At 55.9% G+C, this 20,934-nt stretch overlaps 11 non-coding genes across 11 annotated transcripts; all 11 read left to right on the top strand.

The window, feature by feature from the left end:
- Positions 1-903: 903 nt before the first annotated feature.
- On the top strand, positions 904-995 carry LOC144253132 (small nucleolar RNA SNORD116). Its single transcript, XR_013343128.1, has one exon. It is a non-coding gene; the product is annotated as a small nucleolar RNA SNORD116 (small nucleolar RNA).
- Positions 996-2,722: 1,727 nt separating this feature from the next.
- Positions 2,723-2,814, top strand: LOC144253131 (small nucleolar RNA SNORD116). The gene has a single exon (XR_013343127.1). It is a non-coding gene; the product is annotated as a small nucleolar RNA SNORD116 (small nucleolar RNA).
- Positions 2,815-4,540: 1,726 nt separating this feature from the next.
- Positions 4,541-4,632, top strand: LOC144253130 (small nucleolar RNA SNORD116). Its single transcript, XR_013343126.1, has one exon. It is a non-coding gene; the product is annotated as a small nucleolar RNA SNORD116 (small nucleolar RNA).
- A 1,730-nt stretch (positions 4,633-6,362) lies between these two features.
- Positions 6,363-6,454, top strand: LOC144253129 (small nucleolar RNA SNORD116). The gene has a single exon (XR_013343125.1). It is a non-coding gene; the product is annotated as a small nucleolar RNA SNORD116 (small nucleolar RNA).
- Positions 6,455-8,181: 1,727 nt separating this feature from the next.
- On the top strand, positions 8,182-8,273 carry LOC144253172 (small nucleolar RNA SNORD116). Its single transcript, XR_013343168.1, has one exon. It is a non-coding gene; the product is annotated as a small nucleolar RNA SNORD116 (small nucleolar RNA).
- Positions 8,274-10,000: 1,727 nt separating this feature from the next.
- On the top strand, positions 10,001-10,092 carry LOC144253161 (small nucleolar RNA SNORD116). The gene has a single exon (XR_013343157.1). It is a non-coding gene; the product is annotated as a small nucleolar RNA SNORD116 (small nucleolar RNA).
- Positions 10,093-11,819: 1,727 nt separating this feature from the next.
- Positions 11,820-11,911, top strand: LOC144253150 (small nucleolar RNA SNORD116). Its single transcript, XR_013343146.1, has one exon. It is a non-coding gene; the product is annotated as a small nucleolar RNA SNORD116 (small nucleolar RNA).
- A 1,721-nt stretch (positions 11,912-13,632) lies between these two features.
- On the top strand, positions 13,633-13,724 carry LOC144253153 (small nucleolar RNA SNORD116). Its single transcript, XR_013343149.1, has one exon. It is a non-coding gene; the product is annotated as a small nucleolar RNA SNORD116 (small nucleolar RNA).
- Positions 13,725-15,452: 1,728 nt separating this feature from the next.
- LOC144253170 (small nucleolar RNA SNORD116) lies at positions 15,453-15,545 on the top strand. The gene has a single exon (XR_013343166.1). It is a non-coding gene; the product is annotated as a small nucleolar RNA SNORD116 (small nucleolar RNA).
- A 1,724-nt stretch (positions 15,546-17,269) lies between these two features.
- On the top strand, positions 17,270-17,361 carry LOC144253139 (small nucleolar RNA SNORD116). The gene has a single exon (XR_013343135.1). It is a non-coding gene; the product is annotated as a small nucleolar RNA SNORD116 (small nucleolar RNA).
- Positions 17,362-19,081: 1,720 nt separating this feature from the next.
- Positions 19,082-19,173, top strand: LOC144253125 (small nucleolar RNA SNORD116). The gene has a single exon (XR_013343121.1). It is a non-coding gene; the product is annotated as a small nucleolar RNA SNORD116 (small nucleolar RNA).
- The last annotated feature ends 1,761 nt before the right edge of the window (positions 19,174-20,934 follow it).

Raw genomic sequence — 20,934 nt, 5'->3', positions numbered from 1 at the left:
AGAGCATATAGGCAGTTTGGATCCCGAATGAGCCACCGTGGTGGCAGACCTCAGGGATGACTTCTCTTGTAGGAGGCGCCTGCGAACCCGAGACGTCAGCTTCTAGTTTTTGAGCATAGGACAGCCGCGAACGGTTTGGGTAGTGGAAAGGCCTAAGTGGGTCCAAATTAGTGCGCAAGGATTGTTGCCTGTGCCTGAAGGAGGTAGAGAGTGATGAAATTCCCCTCTGTGCCAAGTGCCTTTCATAGGCGCTGGACAGGCGCTGAGGGTCTCCTCTCCTGCACAAGTTGTGGGGTTCAGGCATTGGAACGTGTGGGTGGGGCCGGAGCTCCTGTTGGAATGGACGTCACCTGGGGCTCCCAGATGCCCGTGGCGATGGCCCAGAAAGGCAGGAGGTTTCCAGAGGACGTGCTTTCTCAAGTTCGCCCTTTCTTGCCTGGACATCCCGTGGAGGGAAGGAGTCAGGGTCAGATTGGCTTGCAGAGTTGGATGGAGATTCTCAGATGGGTTTCCTGTGGCTGGAAGAGTTTGTTGGGCAGCTTAAGAGCCACATGGGAACTGAGCTCAGGCCGGCATGGCGAGGGCAAGTGAAAAGGCTGCAGTCCCTAAAGAGTGTGAACTGAGGAGCAGCAGGCTGCGGAGCAGGCCAGTCATGGTTGTTTTTCATGGGCATCCCTCTCTTTTGTCTCCTTGCATACGCATGGCAGGTCGTGTTTCCACGGAAGGAGTGAAAGGTTGCCGCCGGCTCCTCTGGCTGTGGGAAGATGCCCAGGGAGGACGGGGAACACCCGCATGCCCGTGCCCTCTGTTTCCTGAGTGTGGCCCTTCGTAGCTGAGGATGGTAAGCGTCTCCTGGCCCCAAGTCACCGAGGTTGCTCCTTGCCGGGTGAGGGTCACAAGCGTGGATCGATGATGACTCCCACAAAAACATTCCTTGGAAGCTGAACAAAATGAGTGAAAACTCTATACCGTCTCTCTCATCGAAACTGAGGTCCACCACGTAGACGTAGGGGGCTGCAGTGAGCTGGGTGGTGGAGGGGAGAACCCTGTGGCCCTTTTTCGACGGGGGCTGTGTCGGAATGGACCCTGGAAGGGAAGGCCCATTTCAGCCGAGTTCACCTGGCGTTAGGACCCCGAGCCTGTAGTCCTCTGAGGGTCAGTCCTCTTTTGGTTTCGGCATGCATGTGTGGTCCAGAGCTCCAGACGTTGAGGAAGACATTGGCCTGCCCGGGATGATTTCCTAAAGGGTGTTAGGCGGTGGGGTTCAGCCATACTAGGAGGTTCTGGGCCGTGGCACAGGAGAATAGCTTTCCTCCTCTTGTGGACTGGAGACGTTTTTGCCAAGGCGAGTAGCACCGTGCTGGTCTGCTGGGTGTTCCAGAGAAAAATTGAGGTCCACTTTCGTCGGAAGGCGGAGGCGGGCCCAGCTCAAAGCATGGGAGACCCTGCTTTAGTGCACAGGAGCGTGGTGTTTCCGGGAGTCTGATGGGTTTTCTCTTCTCGTGGAAATGCTAGTGTTGCCAGTGGTATTGCCACACAATGTTGGCTGGAGCCACGGTCCACCAGGAGAAGGAAGGGTGGGTCTCCAGAGGGACCAGTGCCTGGATGAGTAGATGGACATAGAGGGAATGCACATGGAGAACTGAGTCTTACGGCAAGCGGGTACTTTTGCTGCCACTTCTGTTAATGGATCCTCCTGATAGATGGTTGGCTCTCGAGTTGGGGCATCAGAAGTGCTTCAGGAAAAAGCCTTAGTATCCTTGTGTGCTTTTGGTCCGCCCGTGAGGCTGCATGCATGGTGGTTGCTGTGCATTCTGAAAGAGCATATAGGCAGTTTGGATCCCGAATGAGCCACCGTGGTGGCAGACCTCAGGGATGACTTCTCTTGTAGGAGGCGCCTGCGAACCCGAGACGTCAGCTTCTAGTTTTTGAGCATAGGACAGCCGCGAACGGTTTGGGTAGTGGAAAGGCCTAAGTGGGTCCAAATTAGTGCGCAAGGATTGTTGCCTGTGCCTGAAGGAGGTAGAGAGTGATGAAATTCCCCTCTGTGCCAAGTGCCTTTCATAGGCGCTGGACAGGCGCTGAGGGTCTCCTCTCCTGCACAAGTTGTGGGGTTCAGGCATTGGAACGTGTGGGTGGGGCCGGAGCTCCTGTTGGAATGGACGTCACCTGGGGCTCCCAGATGCCCGTGGCGATGGCCCAGAAAGGCAGGAGGTTTCCAGAGGACGTGCTTTCTCAAGTTCGCCCTTTCTTGCCTGGACATCCCGTGGAGGGAAGGAGTCAGGGTCAGATTGGCTTGCAGAGTTGGATGGAGATTCTCAGATGGGTTTCCTGTGGCTGGAAGAGTTTGTTGGGCAGCTTAAGAGCCACATGGGAACTGAGCTCAGGCCGGCATGGCGAGGGCAAGTGAAAAGGCTGCAGTCCCTAAAGAGTGTGAACTGAGGAGCAGCAGGCTGCGGAGCAGGCCAGTCATGGTTGTTTTTCATGGGCATCCCTCTCTTTTGTCTCCTTGCATACGCATGGCAGGTCGTGTTTCCACGGAAGGAGTGAAAGGTTGCCGCCGGCTCCTCTGGCTGTGGGAAGATGCCCAGGGAGGACGGGGAACACCCGCATGCCCGTGCCCTCTGTTTCCTGAGTGTGGCCCTTCGTAGCTGAGGATGGTAAGCGTCTCCTGGCCCCAAGTCACCGAGGTTGCTCCTTGCCGGGTGAGGGTCACAAGCGTGGATCGATGATGACTCCCACAAAAACATTCCTTGGAAGCTGAACAAAATGAGTGAAAACTCTATACCGTCTCTCTCATCGAAACTGAGGTCCACCACGTAGACGTAGGGGGCTGCAGTGAGCTGGGTGGTGGAGGGGAGAACCCTGTGGCCCTTTTTCGACGGGGGCTGTGTCGGAATGGACCCTGGAAGGGAAGGCCCATTTCAGCCGAGTTCACCTGGCGTTAGGACCCCGAGCCTGTAGTCCTCTGAGGGTCAGTCCTCTTTTGGTTTCGGCATGCATGTGTGGTCCAGAGCTCCAGACGTTGAGGAAGACATTGGCCTGCCCGGGATGATTTCCTAAAGGGTGTTAGGCGGTGGGGTTCAGCCATACTAGGAGGTTCTGGGCCGTGGCACAGGAGAATAGCTTTCCTCCTCTTGTGGACTGGAGACGTTTTTGCCAAGGCGAGTAGCACCGTGCTGGTCTGCTGGGTGTTCCAGAGAAAAATTGAGGTCCACTTTCGTCGGAAGGCGGAGGCGGGCCCAGCTCAAAGCATGGGAGACCCTGCTTTAGTGCACAGGAGCGTGGTGTTTCCGGGAGTCTGATGGGTTTTCTCTTCTCGTGGAAATGCTAGTGTTGCCAGTGGTATTGCCACACAATGTTGGCTGGAGCCACGGTCCACCAGGAGAAGGAAGGGTGGGTCTCCAGAGGGACCAGTGCCTGGATGAGTAGATGGACATAGAGGGAATGCACATGGAGAACTGGGTCTTACGGCAAGCGGGTACTTTTGCTGCCACTTCTGTTAATGGATCCTCCTGATAGATGGTTGGCTCTCGAGTTGGGGCATCAGAAGTGCTTCAGGAAAAAGCCTTAGTATCCTTGTGTGCTTTTGGTCCGCCCGTGAGGCTGCATGCATGGTGGTTGCTGTGCATTCTGAAAGAGCATATAGGCAGTTTGGATCCCGAATGAGCCACCGTGGTGGCAGACCTCAGGGATGACTTCTCTTGTAGGAGGCGCCTGCGAACCCGAGACGTCAGCTTCTAGTTTTTGAGCATAGGACAGCCGCGAACGGTTTGGGTAGTGGAAAGGCCTAAGTGGGTCCAAATTAGTGCGCAAGGATTGTTGCCTGTGCCTGAAGGAGGTAGAGAGTGATGAAATTCCCCTCTGTGCCAAGTGCCTTTCATAGGCGCTGGACAGGCGCTGAGGGTCTCCTCTCCTGCACAAGTTGTGGGGTTCAGGCATTGGAACGTGTGGGTGGGGCCGGAGCTCCTGTTGGAATGGACGTCACCTGGGGCTCCCAGATGCCCGTGGCGATGGCCCAGAAAGGCAGGAGGTTTCCAGAGGACGTGCTTTCTCAAGTTCGCCCTTTCTTGCCTGGACATCCCGTGGAGGGAAGGAGTCAGGGTCAGATTGGCTTGCAGAGTTGGATGGAGATTCTCAGATGGGTTTCCTGTGGCTGGAAGAGTTTGTTGGGCAGCTTAAGAGCCACATGGGAACTGAGCTCAGGCCGGCATGGCGAGGGCAACTGAAAAGGCTGCAGTCCCTAAAGAGTGTGAACTGAGGAGCAGCAGGCTGCGGAGCAGGCCAGTCATGGTTGTTTTTCATGGCATCCCTCTCTTTTGTCTCCTTGCATACGCATGGCAGGTCGTGTTTCCACGGAAGGAGTGAAAGGTTGCCGCCGGCTCCTCTGGCTGTGGGAAGATGCCCAGGGAGGACGGGGAACACCCGCATGCCCGTGCCCTCTGTTTCCTGAGTGTGGCCCTTCGTAGCTGAGGATGGTAAGCGTCTCCTGGCCCCAAGTCACCGAGGTTGCTCCTTGCCGGGTGAGGGTCACAAGCGTGGATCGATGATGACTCCCACAAAAACATTCCTTGGAAGCTGAACAAAATGAGTGAAAACTCTATACCGTCTCTCTCATCGAAACTGAGGTCCACCACGTAGACGTAGGGGGCTGCAGTGAGCTGGGTGGTGGAGGGGAGAACCCTGTGGCCCTTTTTCGACGGGGGCTGTGTCGGAATGGACCCTGGAAGGGAAGGCCCATTTCAGCCGAGTTCACCTGGCGTTAGGACCCCGAGCCTGTAGTCCTCTGAGGGTCAGTCCTCTTTTGGTTTCGGCATGCATGGGTGGTCCAGAGCTCCAGACGTAGAGGAAGACATTGGCCTGCCCGGCATGATTTCCTAAAGGGTGTTAGGCGGTGGGGTTCAGCCGTACTAGGAGGTTCTGGGCCGTGGCACAGGAGAATAGATTTCCTCCTCTTGTGGACTGGAGACTTTTTTGCCAAGGCGAGTAGCACCGTGCTGGTCTGCTGGGTGTTCCAGAGAAAAATTGAGGTCCACTTTCGTCGGAACGCGGAGCCGGGCCCAGCTCAAAGCATGGGAGACCCTGCTTTAGTGCACAGGGGCGTGGTGTTTCCGGGAGTCTGATGGGTTTTCTCTTCTCCTGGAAATGCTACAGTGTTGCCAGTGGTATTGCCACACAATGTTGGCTGGAGCCACGGTCCACCAGGGGAAGGAAGGGTGGGTCTCCAGAGGGACCAGTGCCTAAATGAGTAGATGGACATAGAGGGAATGCACATGCAGAAACTGGGTCTTACCGCAAGCGGGTACTTTTGCTGCCACTTCTGTTAATGGATCCTCCTGATAGATGGTTGGCTCTCGAGTTGGGGCATCAGAAGTGCTTCAGGAAAAAGCCTTAGTATCCTTGTGTGCTTTTGGTCCGCCCGTGAGGCTGCATGCATGGTGGTTGCTGTGCATTCTGAAAGAGCATATAGGCAGTTTGGATCCCGAATGAGCCACCGTGGTGGCAGACCTCAGGGATGACTTCTCTTGTAGGAGGCGCCTGCGAACCCGAGACGTCAGCTTCTAGTTTTTGAGCATAGGACAGCCGCGAACGGTTTGGGTAGTGGAAAGGCCTAAGTGGGTCCAAAGTAGTGCGCAAGGATTGTTGCCTGTGCCTGAAGGAGGTAGAGAGTGATGAAATTCCCCTCTGTGCCAAGTGCCTTTCATAGGCGCTGGACAGGCGCTGAGGGTCTCCTCTCCTGCACAAGTTGTGGGGTTCAGGCATTGGAACGTGTGGGTGGGGCCGGAGCTCCTGTTGGAATGGACGTCACCTGGGGCTCCCAGATGCCCGTGGCGATGGCCCAGAAAGGCAGGAGGTTTCCAGAGGACGTGCTTTCTCAAGTTCGCCCTTTCTTGCTTGGACATCCCGTGGAGGGAAGGAGTCAGGGTCAGATTGGTTTGCAGAGTTGGATGGAGATTCTCAGATGGGTTTCCTGTGGCTGGAAGAGTTTGTTGGGCAGCTTAAGAGCCACATGGGAACTGAGCTCAGGCCGGCATGGCGAGGGCAAGTGAAAAGGCTGCAGTCCCTAAAGAGTGTGAACTGAGGAGCAGCAGGCTGCGGAGCAGGCCAGTCATGGTTGTTTTTCATGGGCATCCCTCTCTTTTGTCTCCTTGCATACGCATGGCAGGTCGTGTTTCCACGGAAGGAGTGAAAGGTTGCCGCCGGCTCCTCTGGCTGTGGGAAGATGCCCAGGGAGGACGGGGAACACCCGCATGCCCATGCCCTCTGTTTCCTGAGTGTGGCCCTTCGTAGCTGAGGATGGTAAGCGTCTCCTGGCCCCAAGTCACCGAGGTTGCTCCTTGCCGGGTGAGGGTCACAAGCGTGGATCGATGATGACTCCCACAAAAACATTCCTTGGAAGCTGAACAAAATGAGTGAAAACTCTATACCGTCTCTCTCATCGAAACTGAGGTCCACCACGTAGACGTAGGGGGCTGCAGTGAGCTGGGTGGTGGAGGGGAGAACCCTGTGGCCCTTTTTGGACGGGGGCTGTGTCAGAATGGACCCTGGAAGGGAAGGCCCTTTTCAGCCGAGTTCACCTGGCGTTAGGACCCCGAGCCTGTAGTCCTCTGAGGGTCAGTCCTCTTTTGGTTTCGGCATGCATGTGTGGTCCAGAGCTCCAGACGTTGAGGAAGACATTGGCCTGCCCGGGATGATTTCCTAAAGGGTGTTAGGCGGTGGGGTTCAGCCATACTAGGAGGTTCTGGGCCGTGGCACAGGAGAATAGCTTTCCTCCTCTTGTGGACTGGAGACGTTTTTGCCAAGGCGAGTAGCACCGTGCTGGTCTGCTGGGTGTTCCAGAGAAAAATTGAGGTCCACTTTCGTCGGAAGGCGGAGGCGGGCCCAGCTCAAAGCATGGGAGACCCTGCTTTAGTGCACAGGAGCGTGGTGTTTCCGGGAGTCTGATGGGTTTTCTCTTCTCGTGGAAATGCTAGTGTTGCCAGTGGTATTGCCACACAATGTTGGCTGGAGCCACGGTCCACCAGGAGAAGGAAGGGTGGGTCTCCAGAGGGACCAGTGTCTGGATGAGTAGATGGACATAGAGGGAATGCACATGGAGAACTGGGTCTTACGGCAAGCGGGTACTTTTGCTGCCACTTCTGTTAATGGATCCTCCTGATAGATGGTTGGCTCTCGAGTTGGGGCATCAGAAGTGCTTCAGGAAAAAGCCTTAGTATCCTTGTGTGCTTTTGGTCTGCCCGTGAGGCTGCATGCATGGTGGTTGCTGTGCATTCTGAAAGAGCATATAGGCAGTTTGGATCCCGAATGAGCCACCGTGGTGGCAGACCTCAGGGATGACTTCTCTTGTAGGAGGCGCCTGCGAACCCGAGACGTCAGCTTCTAGTTTTTGAGCATAGGACAGCCGCGAACAGTTTGGGTAGTGGAAAGGCCTAAGTGGGTCCAAATTAGTGCGCAAGGATTGTTGCCTGTGCCTGAAGGAGGTAGAGAGTGATGAAATTCCCCTCTGTGCCAAGTGCCTTTCATAGGCGCTGGACAGGCGCTGAGGGTCTCCTCTCCTGCACAAGTTGTGGGGTTCAGGCATTGGAACGTGTGGGTGGGGCCGGAGCTCCTGTTGGAATGGACGTCATCTGGGGCTCCCAGATGCCCGTGGCGATGGCCCAGAAAGGCAGGAGGTTTCCAGAGGACGTGCTTTCTCAAGTTCGCCCTTTCTTGCCTGGACATCCCGTGGATGGAAGGAGTCAGGGTCAGATTGGCTTGCAGAGTTGGATGGAGATTCTCAGATGGGTTTCCTGTGGCTGGAAGAGTTTGTTGGGCAGCTTAAGAGCCACATGGGAACCGAGCTCAGGCCGGCATGGCGAGGGCAACTGAAAAGGCTGCAGTCCCTAAAGAGTGTGAACTGAGGAGCAGCAGGCTGCGGAGCAGGCCAGTCATGGTTGTTTTTCATGGGCATCCCTCTCTTTTGTCTCCTTGCATACGCATGGCAGGTCGTGTTTCCACGGAAGGAGTGAAAGGTTGCCGCCCGCTCCTCTGGCTGTGGGAAGATGCCCAGGGAGGACGGGGAACACCCGCATGCCCGTGCCCTCTGTTTCCTGAGTGTGGCCCTTCGTAGCTGAGGATGGTAAGCGTCTCCTGGCCCCAAGTCACCGAGGTTGCTCCTTGCCGGGTGAGGGTCACAAGCGTGGATCGATGATGACTCCCACAAAAACATTCCTTGGAAGCTGAACAAAATGAGTGAAAACTCTATACCGTCTCTCTCATCGAAACTGAGGTCCACCACGTAGACGTAGGGGGCTGCAGTGAGCTGGGTGGTGGAGGGGAGAACCCTGTGGCCCTTTTTCGACGGGGGCTGTGTCGGAATGGACCCTGGAAGGGAAGGCCCATTTCAGCCGAGTTCACCTGGCGTTAGGACCCCGAGCCTGTAGTCCTCTGAGGGTCAGTCCTCTTTTGGTTTCGGCATGCATGTGTGGTCCAGAGCTCCAGACGTTGAGGAAGACATTGGCCTGCCCGGGATGATTTCCTAAAGGGTGTTAGGCGGTGGGGTTCAGCCATACTAGGAGGTTCTGGGCCGTGGCACAGGAGAATAGCTTTCCTCCTCTTGTGGACTGGAGACGTTTTTGCCAAGGCGAGTAGCACCGTGCTGGTCTGCTGGGTGTTCCAGAGAAAAATTGAGGTCCACTTTCGTCGGAAGGCGGAGGCGGGCCCAGCTCAAAGCATGGGAGACCCTGCTTTAGTGCACAGGAGCGTGGTGTTTCCGGGAGTCTGATGGGTTTTCTCTTCTCGTGGAAATGCTAGTGTTGCCAGTGGTATTGCCACACAATGTTGGCTGGAGCCACGGTCCACCAGGAGAAGGAAGGGTGGGTCTCCAGAGGGACCAGTGCCTGGATGAGTAGATGGACATAGAGGGAATGCACATGGAGAACTGGGTCTTACGGCAAGCGGGTACTTTTGCTGCCACTTCTGTTAATGGATCCTCCTGATAGATGGTTGGCTCTCGAGTTGGGGCATCAGAAGTGCTTCAGGAAAAAGCCTTAGTATCCTTGTGTGCTTTTGGTCCGCCCGTGAGGCTGCATGCATGGTGGTTGCTGTGCATTCTGAAAGAGCATATAGGCAGTTTGGATCCCGAATGAGCCACCGTGGTGGCAGACCTCAGGGATGACTTCTCTTGTAGGAGGCGCCTGCGAACCCGAGACGTCAGCTTCTAGTTTTTGAGCATAGGACAGCCGCGAACGGTTTGGGTAGTGGAAAGGCCTAAGTGGGTCCAAATTAGTGCGCAAGGATTGTTGCCTGTGCCTGAAGGAGGTAGAGAGTGATGAAATTCCCCTCTGTGCCAAGTGCCTTTCATAGGCGCTGGACAGGCGCTGAGGGTCTCCTCTCCTGCACAAGTTGTGGGGTTCAGGCATTGGAACGTGTGGGTGGGGCCGGAGCTCCTGTTGGAATGGACGTCACCTGGGGCTCCCAGATGCCCGTGGCGATGGCCCAGAAAGGCAGGAGGTTTCCAGAGGACGTGCTTTCTCAAGTTCGCCCTTTCTTGCCTGGACATCCCGTGGAGGGAAGGAGTCAGGGTCAGATTGGTTTGCAGAGTTGGATGGAGATTCTCAGATGGGTTTCCTGTGGCTGGAAGAGTTTGTTGGGCAGCTTAAGAGCCACATGGGAACTGAGCTCAGGCCGGCATGGCGAGGGCAACTGAAAAGGCTGCAGTCCCTAAAGAGTGTGAACTGAGGAGCAGCAGGCTGCGGAGCAGGCCAGTCATGGTTGTTTTTCATGGGCATCCCTCTCTTTTGTCTCCTTGCATACGCATGGCAGGTCGTGTTTCCACGGAAGGAGTGAAAGGTTGCCGCCGGCTCCTCTGGCTGTGGGAAGATGCCCAGGGAGGACGGGGAACACCCGCATGCCCGTGCCCTCTGTTTCCTGAGTGTGGCCCTTCGTAGCTGAGGATGGTAAGCGTCTCCTGGCCCCAAGTCACCGAGGTTGCTCCTTGCCGGGTGAGGGTCACAAGCGTGGATCGATGATGACTCCCACAAAAACATTCCTTGGAAGCTGAACAAAATGAGTGAAAACTCTATACCGTCTCTCTCATCGAAACTGAGGTCCACCACGTAGACGTAGGGGGCTGCAGTGAGCTGGGTGGTGGAGGGGAGAACCCTGTGGCCCTTTTTCGACGGGGGCTGTGTCGGAATGGACCCTGGAAGGGAAGGCCCATTTCAGCCGAGTTCACCTGGCGTTAGGACCCCGAGCCTGTAGTCCTCTGAGGGTCAGTCCTCTTTTGGTTTCGGCATGCATGTGTGGTCCAGAGCTCCAGACGTTGAGGAAGACATTGGCCTGCCCGGGATGATTTCCTAAAGGGTGTTAGGCGGTGGGGTTCAGCCATACTAGGAGGTTCTGGGCCGTGGCACAGGAGAATAGCTTTCCTCCTCTTGTGGACTGGAGACGTTTTTGCCAAGGCGAGTAGCACCGTGCTGGTCTGCTGGGTGTTCCAGAGAAAAATTGAGGTCCACTTTCGTCGGAAGGCGGAGGCGGGCCCAGCTCAAAGCATGGGAGACCCTGCTTTAGTGCACAGGAGCGTGGTGTTTCCGGGAGTCTGATGGGTTTTCTCTTCTCGTGGAAATGCTAGTGTTGCCAGTGGTATTGCCACACAATGTTGGCTGGAGCCACGGTCCACCAGGAGAAGGAAGGGTGGGTCTCCAGAGGGACCAGTGCCTGGATGAGTAGATGGACATAGAGGGAATGCACATGGAGAACTGGGTCTTACGGCAAGCGGGTACTTTTGCTGCCACTTCTGTTAATGGATCCTCCTGATAGATGGTTGGCTCTCGAGTTGGGGCATCAGAAGTGCTTCAGGAAAAAGCCTTAGTATCCTTGTGTGCTTTTGGTCCGCCCGTGAGGCTGCATGCATGGTGGTTGCTGTGCATTCTGAAAGAGCATATAGGCAGTTTGGATCCCGAATGAGCCACCGTGGTGGCAGACCTCAGGGATGACTTCTCTTGTAGGAGGCGCCTGCGAACCCGAGGCGTCAGCTTCTAGTTTTTGAGCATAGGACAGCCGCGAACGGTTTGGGTAGTGGAAAGGCCTAAGTGGGTCCAAATTAGTGCGCAAGGATTGTTGCCTGTGCCTGAAGGAGGTAGAGAGTGATGAAATTCCCCTCTGTGCCAAGTGCCTTTCATAGGCGCTGGACAGGCGCTGAGGGTCTCCTCTCCTGCACAAGTTGTGGGGTTCAGGCATTGGAACGTGTGGGTGGGGCCGGAGCTCCTGTTGGAATGGACGTCACCTGGGGCTCCCAGATGCCCGTGGCGATGGCCCAGAAAGGCAGGAGGTTTCCAGAGGACGTGCTTTCTCAAGTTCGCCCTTTCTTGCTTGGACATCCCGTGGAGGGAAGGAGTCAGGGTCAGATTGGTTTGCAGAGTTGGATGGAGATTCTCAGATGGGTTTCCTGTGGCTGGAAGAGTTTGTTGGGCAGCTTAAGAGCCACATGGGAACTGAGCTCAGGCCGGCATGGCGAGGGCAACTGAAAAGGCTGCAGTCCCTAAAGAGTGTGAACTGAGGAGCAGCAGGCTGCGGAGCAGGCCAGTCATGGTTGTTTTTCATGGGCATCCCTCTCTTTTGTCTCCTTGCATATGCATGGCAGGTCGTGTTTCCACGGAAGGAGTGAAAGGTTGCCGCCAGCTCCTCTGGCTGTGGGAAGATGCCCAGGGAGGACGGGGAACACCCGCATGCCCGTGCCCTCTGTTTCCTGAGTGTGGCCCTTCGTAGCTGAGGATGGTAAGCGTCTCCTGGCCCCAAGTCCCCGAGGTTGCTCCTTGCCGGGTGAGGGTCACAAGCGTGGATCGATGATGACTCCCACAAAAACATTCCTTGGAAGCTGAACAAAATGAGTGAAAACTCTATACCGTCTCTCTCATCGAAACTGAGGTCCACCACGTAGACGTAGGGGGCTGCAGTGAGCTGGGTGGTGGAGGGGGAGAACCCTGTGGCCCTTTTTCGACGGGGGCTGTGTCGGAATGGACCCTGGAAGGAAGGCCCATTTCAGCCGAGTTCACCTGGCGTTAGGACCCCGAGCCTGTAGTCCTCTGAGGGTCAGTCCTCTTTTGGTTTCGGCATGCATGTGTGGTCCAGAGCTCCAGACGTTGAGGAAGACATTGGCCTGCCCGGGATGATTTCCTAAAGGGTGTTAGGCGGTGGGGTTCAGCCATACTAGGAGGTTCTGGGCCGTGGCACAGGAGAATAGCTTTCCTCCTCTTGTGGACTGGAGACGTTTTTGCCAAGGCGAGTAGCACCGTGCCTGGTCTGCTGGGTGTTCCAGAGAAAAATTGAGGTCCACTTTCGTCGGAAGGCGGAGGCGGGCCCAGCTCAAAGCATGGGAGACCCTGCTTTAGTGCACAGGAGCGTGGTGTTTCCGGGAGTCTGATGGGTTTTCTCTTCTCGTGGAAATGCTAGTGTTGCCAGTGGTATTGCCACACAATGTTGGCTGGAGCCACGGTCCACCAGGAGAAGGAAGGTGGGTCTCCAGAGGGACCAGTGCCTGGATGAGTAGATGGACATAGAGGGAATGCACATGAGAACTGGGTCTTACGGCAAGCGGGTACTTTGCTGCCACTTCTGTTAATGGATCCTCCTGATAGATGGTTGGCTCTGGAGTTGGGGCATCAGAAGTGCTTCAGGAAAAAGCCTTAGTATCCTTGTGTGCTTTGGTCCGCCCGTGAGGCTGCATGCATGGTGGTTGCTGTGCATTCTGAAAGAGCATATAGGCAGTTTGGATCCCGAATGAGCCACCGTGGTGGCAGACCTCAGGGATGACTTCTCTTGTAGGAGCGCCTGCGAACCCGAGACGTCAGCTTCTAGTTTTTGAGCGTAGGACAGCCGCGAACGGTTTGGGTAGTGGAAAGGCCTAAGTGGGTCCAAATTAGTGCGCAAGGATTGTTGCCTGTGCCTGAAGGAGGTAGAGAGTGATGAAATTCCCCTCTGTGCCAAGTGCCTTTCATAGGCGCTGGACAGGCGCTGAGGGTCTCCTCTCCTGCACAAGTTGTGGGGTTCAGGCATTGGAACGTGTGGGTGGGGCCGGAGCTCCTGTTGGAATGGACGTCACCTGGGGCTCACAGATGCCCGTGGCGATGGCCAGAAAGGCAGGAGGTTTCCAGAGGACGTGCTTTCTCAAGTTCGCCCTTTCTTGCCTGGACATCCCGTGGAGGGAAGGAGTCAGGGTCAGATTGGCTTGCAGAGTTGGATGGAGATTCTCAGATGGGTTTCCTGTGGCTGAAGAGTTTGTTGGGCAGCTTAAGAGCCACATGGGAACTGAGCTCAGGCCGGCATGGCGAGGGCAACTGAAAAGGCTGCAGTCCCTAAAGAGTGTGAACTGAGGAGCAGCAGGCTGCGGAGCAGGCCAGTCATGGTTGTTTTTCATGGGCATCCCTCTCTTTTGTCTCCTTGCATACGCATGGCAGGTCGTGTTTCCACGGAAGGAGTGAAAGGTTGCCGCCGGCTCCTCTGGCTGTGGGAAGATGCCCAGGGAGGACGGGGAACACCCGCATGCCCGTGCCCTCTGTTTTCCTGAGTGTGGCCCTTCGTAGCTGAGGATGGTAAGCGTCTCCTGGCCCAAGTCACCGAGGTTGCTCCTTGCCGGGTGAGGGTCACAAGCGTGGATCGATGATGACTCCCACAAAAACATTCCTTGGAAGCTGAACAAAATGAGTGAAAACTCTATACCGTCTCTCTCATCGAAACTAAGGTCCACCACGTAGACGTAGGGGGCTGCAGTGAGCTGGGTGGTGGAGGGGAGAACCCTGTGGCCCTTTTCGACGGGGGCTGTGTCGGAATGGACCCTGGAAGGGAAGGCCCATTTCAGCCGAGTTCACCTGGCGTTAGGACCCCGAGCCTGTAGTCCTCTGAGGGTCAGTCCTCTTTTGTTTCGGCATGCATGTGTGGTCCAGAGCTCCAGACGTTGAGGAAGACATTGGCCTGCCCGGGATGATTTCCTAAAGGGTGTTAGGCGGTGGGGTTCAGCCATACTAGGAGGTTCTGGGCCGTGGCACAGGAGAATAGCTTTCCTCCTCTTGTGGACTGGAGACGTTTTTGCCAAGGCGAGTAGCACCGTGCTGGTCTGCTGGGTGTTCCAGAGAAAAATTGAGGTCCACTTTCGTCGGAAGGCGGAGGCGGGCCCAGCTCAAAGCATGGGAGACCCTGCTTTAGTGCACAGGAGCGTGGTGTTTCCGGGAGTCTGATGGGTTTTCTCTTCTCGTGGAAATGCTAGTGTTGCCAGTGGTATTGCCACACAATGTTGGCTGGAGCCACGGTCCACCAGGAGAAGGAAGGGTGGGTCTCCAGAGGGACCAGTGCCTGGATGAGTAGATGGACATAGAGGGAATGCACATGGAGAACTGGGTCTTACGGCAAGCGGGTACTTTTGCTGCCACTTCTGTTAATGGATCCTCCTGATAGATGGTTGGCTCTGGAGTTGGGGCATCAGAAGTGCTTCAGGAAAAAGCCTTAGTATCCTTGTGTGCTTTTGGTCCGCCCGTGAGGCTGCATGCATGGTGGTTGCTGTGCATTCTGAAAGAGCATATAGGCAGTTTGGATCCCGAATGAGCCACCGTGGTGGCAGACCTCAGGGATGACTTCTCTTGTAGGAGGCGCCTGCGAACCCGAGACGTCAGCTTCTAGTTTTTGAGCGTAGGACAGCCGCGAACGGTTTGGGTAGTGGAAAGGCCTAAGTGGGTCCAAATTAGTGCGCAAGGATTGTTGCCTGTGCCTGAAGGAGGTAGAGAGTGATGAAATTCCCCTCTGTGCCAAGTGGCCTTTCATAGGCGCTGGACAGGCGCTGAGGGTCTCCTCTCCTGCACAAGTTGTGGGGTTCAGGCATTGGAACGTGTGGGTGGGGCCGGAGCTCCTGTTGGAATGGACGTCACCTGGGGCTCCCAGATGCCCGTGGCGATGGCCCAGAAAGGCAGGAGGTTTCCAGAGGACGTGCTTTCTTAAGTTCGCCCTTTCTTGCCTGGACATCCCGTGGAGGGAAGGAGTTCAGGGTCAGATTGGTTTGCAGAGTTGGATGGAGATTCTCAGATGGGTTTCCTGTGGCTGGAAGAGTTTGTTGGGCAGCTTAAGAGCCACATGGGAACTGAGCTCAGGCGGGCATGGCGAGGGCAAGTGAAAAGGCTGCAGTCCCCTAAAGAGTGTGAACTGAGGAGCAGCAGGCTGCGGAGCAGGCCAGTCATGGTTGTTTTTCATGGGCATCCCTCTCTTTTGTCTCCTTGCATACGCATGGCAGGTCGTGTTTCCACGGAAGGAGTGAAAGGTTGCCGCCGGCTCCTCTGGCTGTGGGAAGATGCCCAGGGAGGACGGGGAACACCCGCATGCCCGTGCCCTCTGTTTCCTGAGTGTGGCCCTTCGTAGCTGAGGATGGTAAGCGTCTCCTGGCCCCAAGTCACCGAGGTTGCTCCTTGCCGGGTGAGGGTCACAAGCGTGGATCGATGATGACTCCACAAAAAACATTCCTTGGAAGCTGAACAAAATGAGTGAAAACTCTATACCGTCTCTCTCAATCGAAACTGAGGTCCACCACGTAGACGTAGGGGGCTGCAGTGAGCTGGGTGGTGGAGGGGAGAACCCTGTGGCCCTTTTTCGACGGGGGCTGTGTCGGAATGGACCCTGGAAGGGAAGGCCCATTTCAGCCGAGTTCACCTGGCGTTAGGACCCGAGCCTGTAGTCCTCTGAGGGTCAGTCCTCTTTTGGTTTCGGCATGCATGGGTGGTCCAGAGCTCCAGACGTTGAGGAAGACATTGGCCTGCCCGGGATGATTTCCTAAGGGTGTTAGGCGGTGGGGTTCAGCCATACTAGGAGGTTCTGGGCCGTGGCACAGAGAATAGCTTTCCTCCTCTTGTGGACTGGAGACGTTTTTGCCAAGGCGAGTAGCACCGTGCTGGTCTGCTGGGTGTTCCAGAGAAAAATTGAGGTCCACTTTCGTCGGAAGGCGGAGGTGGGCCCAGCTCAAAGCATGGGAGACCCTGCTTTAGTGCACCAGGAGCGTGGTGTTTCCGGGAGTCTGATGGGTTTTCTCTTCTCGTGGAAATGCTAGTGTTGCCAGTGTATTGCCACACAATGTTGGCTGGAGCCACGGTCCACCAGGAGAAGGAAGGGTGGGTCTCCAGAGGGACCAGTGCCTGGATGAGTAGATGGACATAGGAGGGAATGCACATGGAGAACTGGGTCTTACGGCAAGCGGGTACTTTTGCTGCCACTTCTGTTAATGGATCCTCCTGATAGATGGTTGGCTCTCGAGTTGGGGGCATCAGAAGTGCTTCAGGAAAAAGCCTTAGTATCCATTGTGTGCTTTTGGTCCGCCCGTGAGGCTGCATGCATGGTGGTTGCTGTGCATTCTGAAAGAGCATATAGGCAGTTTGGATCCCGAATGAGCCACCGTGATGGCAGACCTCAGGATGACTTCTCTTGTAGGAGGCGCCTGCGAACCCGAGACGTCAGCTTCTAGTTTTTGAGCATAGGACAGCCGCGAATGGTTTGGGTAGTGGAAAGGCCTAAGTGGGTCCAAAGTAGTGCGCAAGGATTGTTGCCTGTGCCTGAAGGAGGTAGAGAGTGATGAAATTCCCCTCTGTGCCAAGTGCCTTTCATAGGCGCTGGACATGCGCTGAGGGTCTCCTCTCCTGCACAAGTTGTGGGTTCAGGCATTGGAACGTGTGGGGTGGGCCGGAGCTCCTGTTGGAATGGACGTCACCTGGGGCTCCCAGATGCCCGTGGCGATGGCCCAGAAAGGCAGGAGGTTTCCAGAGGACGTGCTTTCTCAAGTTCGCCCTTTCTTGCTTGGACATCCCGTGGAGGGAAGGAGTCAGGGTCAGATTGGTTTGCAGAGTTGGATGGAGATTCTCAGATGGGTTTCCTGTGGCTGGAAGAGTTTGTTGGGCAGCTTAAGAGCCACATGGGAACTGAGCTCAGGCCGGCATGGCGAGGGCAACTGAAAAGGCTGCAGTCCCTAAAGAGTGTGAACTGAGGAGCAGCAGGCTGCGGAGCAGGCCAGTCATGGTTGTTTTTCATGGGCATCCCTCTCTTTTGTCTCCTTGCATACGCATGGCAGGTCGTGTTTCCACGGAAGGAGTGAAAGGTTGCCGCCGGCTCCTCTGGCTGTGGAAGATGCCCAGGGAGGACGGGGAACACCCGCATGCCCGTGCCCTCTGTTTCCTGAGTGTGGCCCTTCGTAGCTGAGGATGGTAAGCGTCTCCTGGCCCCAAGTCACCGAGGTTGCTCCTTGCCGGGTGAGGGTCACAAGCGTGGATCGATGATGACTCCCACAAAAACATTCCTTGGAAGCTGAACAAAATGAGTGAAAACTCTATACCGTCTCTCTCATCGAAACTGAGGTCCACCAACGTAGACGTAGGGGGCTGCAGTGAGCTGGGTGGTGGAGGGGAGAACCCTGTGGCCCTTTTTCGACGGGGGCTGTGTCGGAATGGACCTGGAAGGGAAGGCCCATTTCAGCCGAGTTCACCTGGCGTTAGGACCCCGAGCCTGTAGTCCTCTGAGGTCAGTCCTCTTTTGGTTTCGGCATGCATGGGTGGTCCAGAGCTCCAGACGTTGAGGAAGACATTGGCCTGCCCGGGATGATTTCCTAAGGGTGTTAGGCGGTGGGGTTCAGCCATACTAGGAGGTTCTGGGCCGTGGCACAGGAGAATAGCTTTCCTCCTCTTGTGGACTGGAGACGTTTTTGCCAAGGCGAGTAGCACCGTGCTGGTCTGCTGGGTGTTCCAGAGAAAAATTGAGGTCCACTTTCGTCGGAAGGCGGAGGCGGGCCCAGCTCAAAGCATGGGAGACCCTGCTTTAGTGCACAGGAGCGTGGTGTTTCCGGGAGTCTGATGGGTTTTCTCTTCTCGTGGAAATGCTAGTGTTGCCAGTGGTATTGCCACACAATGTTGGCTGGAGCCACGGTCCACCAGGAGAAGGAAGGGTGGGTCTCCAGAGGGACCAGTGCCTGGATGAGTAGATGGACATAGAGGGAATGCACATGGAGAACTGGGTCTTACGGGAAGCGGGTACTTTTGCTGCCACTTCTGTTAATGGATCCTCCTGATAGATGGTTGGCTCTCGAGTTGGGGCATCAGAAGTGCTTCAGGAAAAAGCCTTAGTATCCTTGTGTGCTTTTGGTCCGCCGTGAGGCTGCATGCATGGTGGTTGCTGTGCATTCTGAAAGAGCATATAGGCAGTTTGGATCCCGAATGAGCCACCGTGATGGCAGACCTCAGGGATGACTTCTCTTGTAGGAGGCGCCTGCGAACCCGAGACGTCAGCTTCTAGTTTTTGAGCATAGGACAGCCCCGAATGGTTTGGGTAGTGGAAAGGCCTAAGTGGGTCCAACGTAGTGCGCAAGGATTGTTGCCTGTGCCTGAAGGAGGTAGAGAGTGATGAAATTCCCCTCTGTGCCAAGTGCCTTTCATAGGCGCTGGACAGGCGCTGAGGGTCTCCTCTCCTGCACAAGTTGTGGGGTTCAGGCATTGGAACGTGTGGGTGGGGCCGGAGCTCCTGTTGGAATGGACGTCACCTGGGGCTCCCAGATGCCCGTGCGATGGCCCAGAAAGGCAGGAGGTTTCCAGAGGACGTGCTTTCTCAAGTTCGCCCTTTCTTGCTTGGACATCCCGTGGAGGGAAGGAGTCAGGGTCAGATTGGTTTGCAGAGTTGGATGGAGATTCTCAGATGGGTTTCCTGTGGCTGGAAGAGTTTGTTGGGCAGCTTAAGAGCCACATGGGAACTGAGCTCAGGCCGGCATGGCGAGGGCAAGTGAAAAGGCTGCAGTCCTAAAGAGTGTGAACTGAGGAGCAGCAGGCTGCGGAGCAGGCCAGTCATGGTTGTTTTTCATGGGCATCCCTCTCTTTTGTCTCCTTGCATACGCATGCAGGTCGTGTTTCCACGGAAGGAGTGAAAGGTTGCTGCCGCTCCTCTGGCTGTGGGAAGATGCCCAGGGAGGACGGGGAACACCCGCATGGCCCGTGCCTCTGTTTCCTGAGTGTGGCCCTTCGTAGCTGAGGATGGTAAGCGTCTCCTGGCCCCAAGTCACCGAGGTTGCTCCTTGCCGGGTGAGGGTCACAAGCATGGATCGATGATGACTCCCACAAAAACATTCCTTGGAAGCTGAACAAAATGAGTGAAAACTCTATACCGTCTCTCTCATCGAAACTGAGGTCCACCACGTAGACGTAGGGGCTGCAGTGAGCTGGGTGGTGGGAGGGGAGAAACCCTGTGGCCCTTTTTCGACGGGGGGCTGTGTCGGAATGGACCTGGAAGGGAAGGCCCATTTCAGCCGAGTTCACCTGGCGTTAGGACCCCGAGCCTGTAGTCCTCTGAGGGTCAGTCCTCTTTTGTTTCGGCATGCATGGGTGGTCCAGAGCTCCAGATGTTGAGGAAGACATTGGCCTGCCCGGGATGATTTCCTAAAGGGTGTTAGGCGGTGGGGTTCAGCCATACTAGGAGGTTCTGGGCCGTGGCACAGGAGAATAGCTTTCCTTCTCTTGTGGACTGGAGACGTTTTTGCCAAGGCGAGTAGCACCGTGCTGGTCTGCTGGGTGTTCCAGAGAAAAATTGAGGTCCACTTTCGTCGGAAGGCGGAGGCGGGCCCAGCTCAAAGCATGGGAGACCCTGCTTTAGTGCACAAGGAGCGTGGTGTTTCCGGGAGTCTGATGGGTTTTCTCTTCTCGTGGAAATGCTAGTGTTGCCAGTGGTATTGCCACACAATGTTGGCTGGAGCCACGGTCCACCAGGAGAAGGAAGGGTGGGTCTCCAGAGGGACCAGTGCCTGGATGAGTAGATGGACATAGAGGAATGCACATGGAGAACTGGGTCTTACGGCAAGCGGGTACTTTTGCTGCACTTTCTGTTAATGGATCCTCCTGATAGATGGTTGGCTCTCGAGTTGGGGCATCAGAAGTGCTTCAGGAAAAGCCTTAGTATCCTTGTGTGCTTTTGGTCCGCCCGTGAGGCTGCATGCATGGTGGTTGCTGTGCATTCTGAAAGAGCATATAGGCAGTTTGGATCCCGAATGAGCCACCGTGATGGCAGACCTCAGGGATGACTTCTCTTGTAGGAAGCGCCTGCGAACCCGAGACGTCAGCTTCTAGTTTTTGAGCATAGGACAGCCGCGAACGGTTTGGGTAGTGGAAAGGCCTAAGTGGGTCCAAAGTAGTGCGCAAGGATTGTTGCCTGTGCCTGAAGGAGGTAGAGAGTGATGAAATTCCCCTCTGTGCCAAGTGCCTTTCATAGGCGCTGGACAGGCGCTGAGGGTCTCCTCTCCTGCACAAGTTGTGGGGTTCAGGCATTGGAACGTGTGGGTGGGGCCGGAGCTCCTGTTGGAATGGACGTCACCTGGGGCTCCCAGATGCCCGTGGCGATGGCCCAGAAAGGCAGGAGGTTTCCAGAGGACGTGCTTTCTCAAGTTCGCCCTTTCTTGCTTGGACATCCCGTGGAGGAAGGAGTCAGGGTCAGATTGGTTTGCAGAGTTGGATGGAGATTCTCAGATGGGTTTCCTGTGGCTGGAAGAGTTTGTTGGGCAGCTTAAGAGCCACATGGGAACTGAGCTCAGGCCGGCATGGCGAGGGCAACTGAAAAGGCTGCAGTCCCTAAAGAGTGTGAACTGAGGAGCAGCAGGCTGCGGAGCAGGCCAGTCATGGTTGTTTTTCATGGGCATCCCTCTCTTTGTCTCCTTGCATACGCATGGCAGGTCGTGTTTCCACGGAAGGAGTGAAAGGTTGCCGCCGGCCTCTCTGGCTGTGGGAAGATGCCCAGGGAGGACGGGGAACACCCGCATGCCCGTGCCCTCTGTTTCCTGAGTGTGGCCCTTCGTAGCTGAGGATGGTAAGCGTCTCCTGGCCCCAAGTCACCGAGGTTGCTCCTTGCCGGGTGAGGGTCACAAGCGTGGATCCGATGATGACTCCCACAAAAACATTCCTTGGA

This window comes from Urocitellus parryii, unplaced genomic scaffold (assembly GCF_045843805.1).
Source record: "Urocitellus parryii isolate mUroPar1 unplaced genomic scaffold, mUroPar1.hap1 Scaffold_950, whole genome shotgun sequence".
NCBI lineage: Eukaryota > Metazoa > Chordata > Mammalia > Rodentia > Sciuridae > Urocitellus > Urocitellus parryii.
Note: the sequence above shows the minus strand (reverse complement) of the source record. Positions and strands in the feature narration are given on the sequence as shown.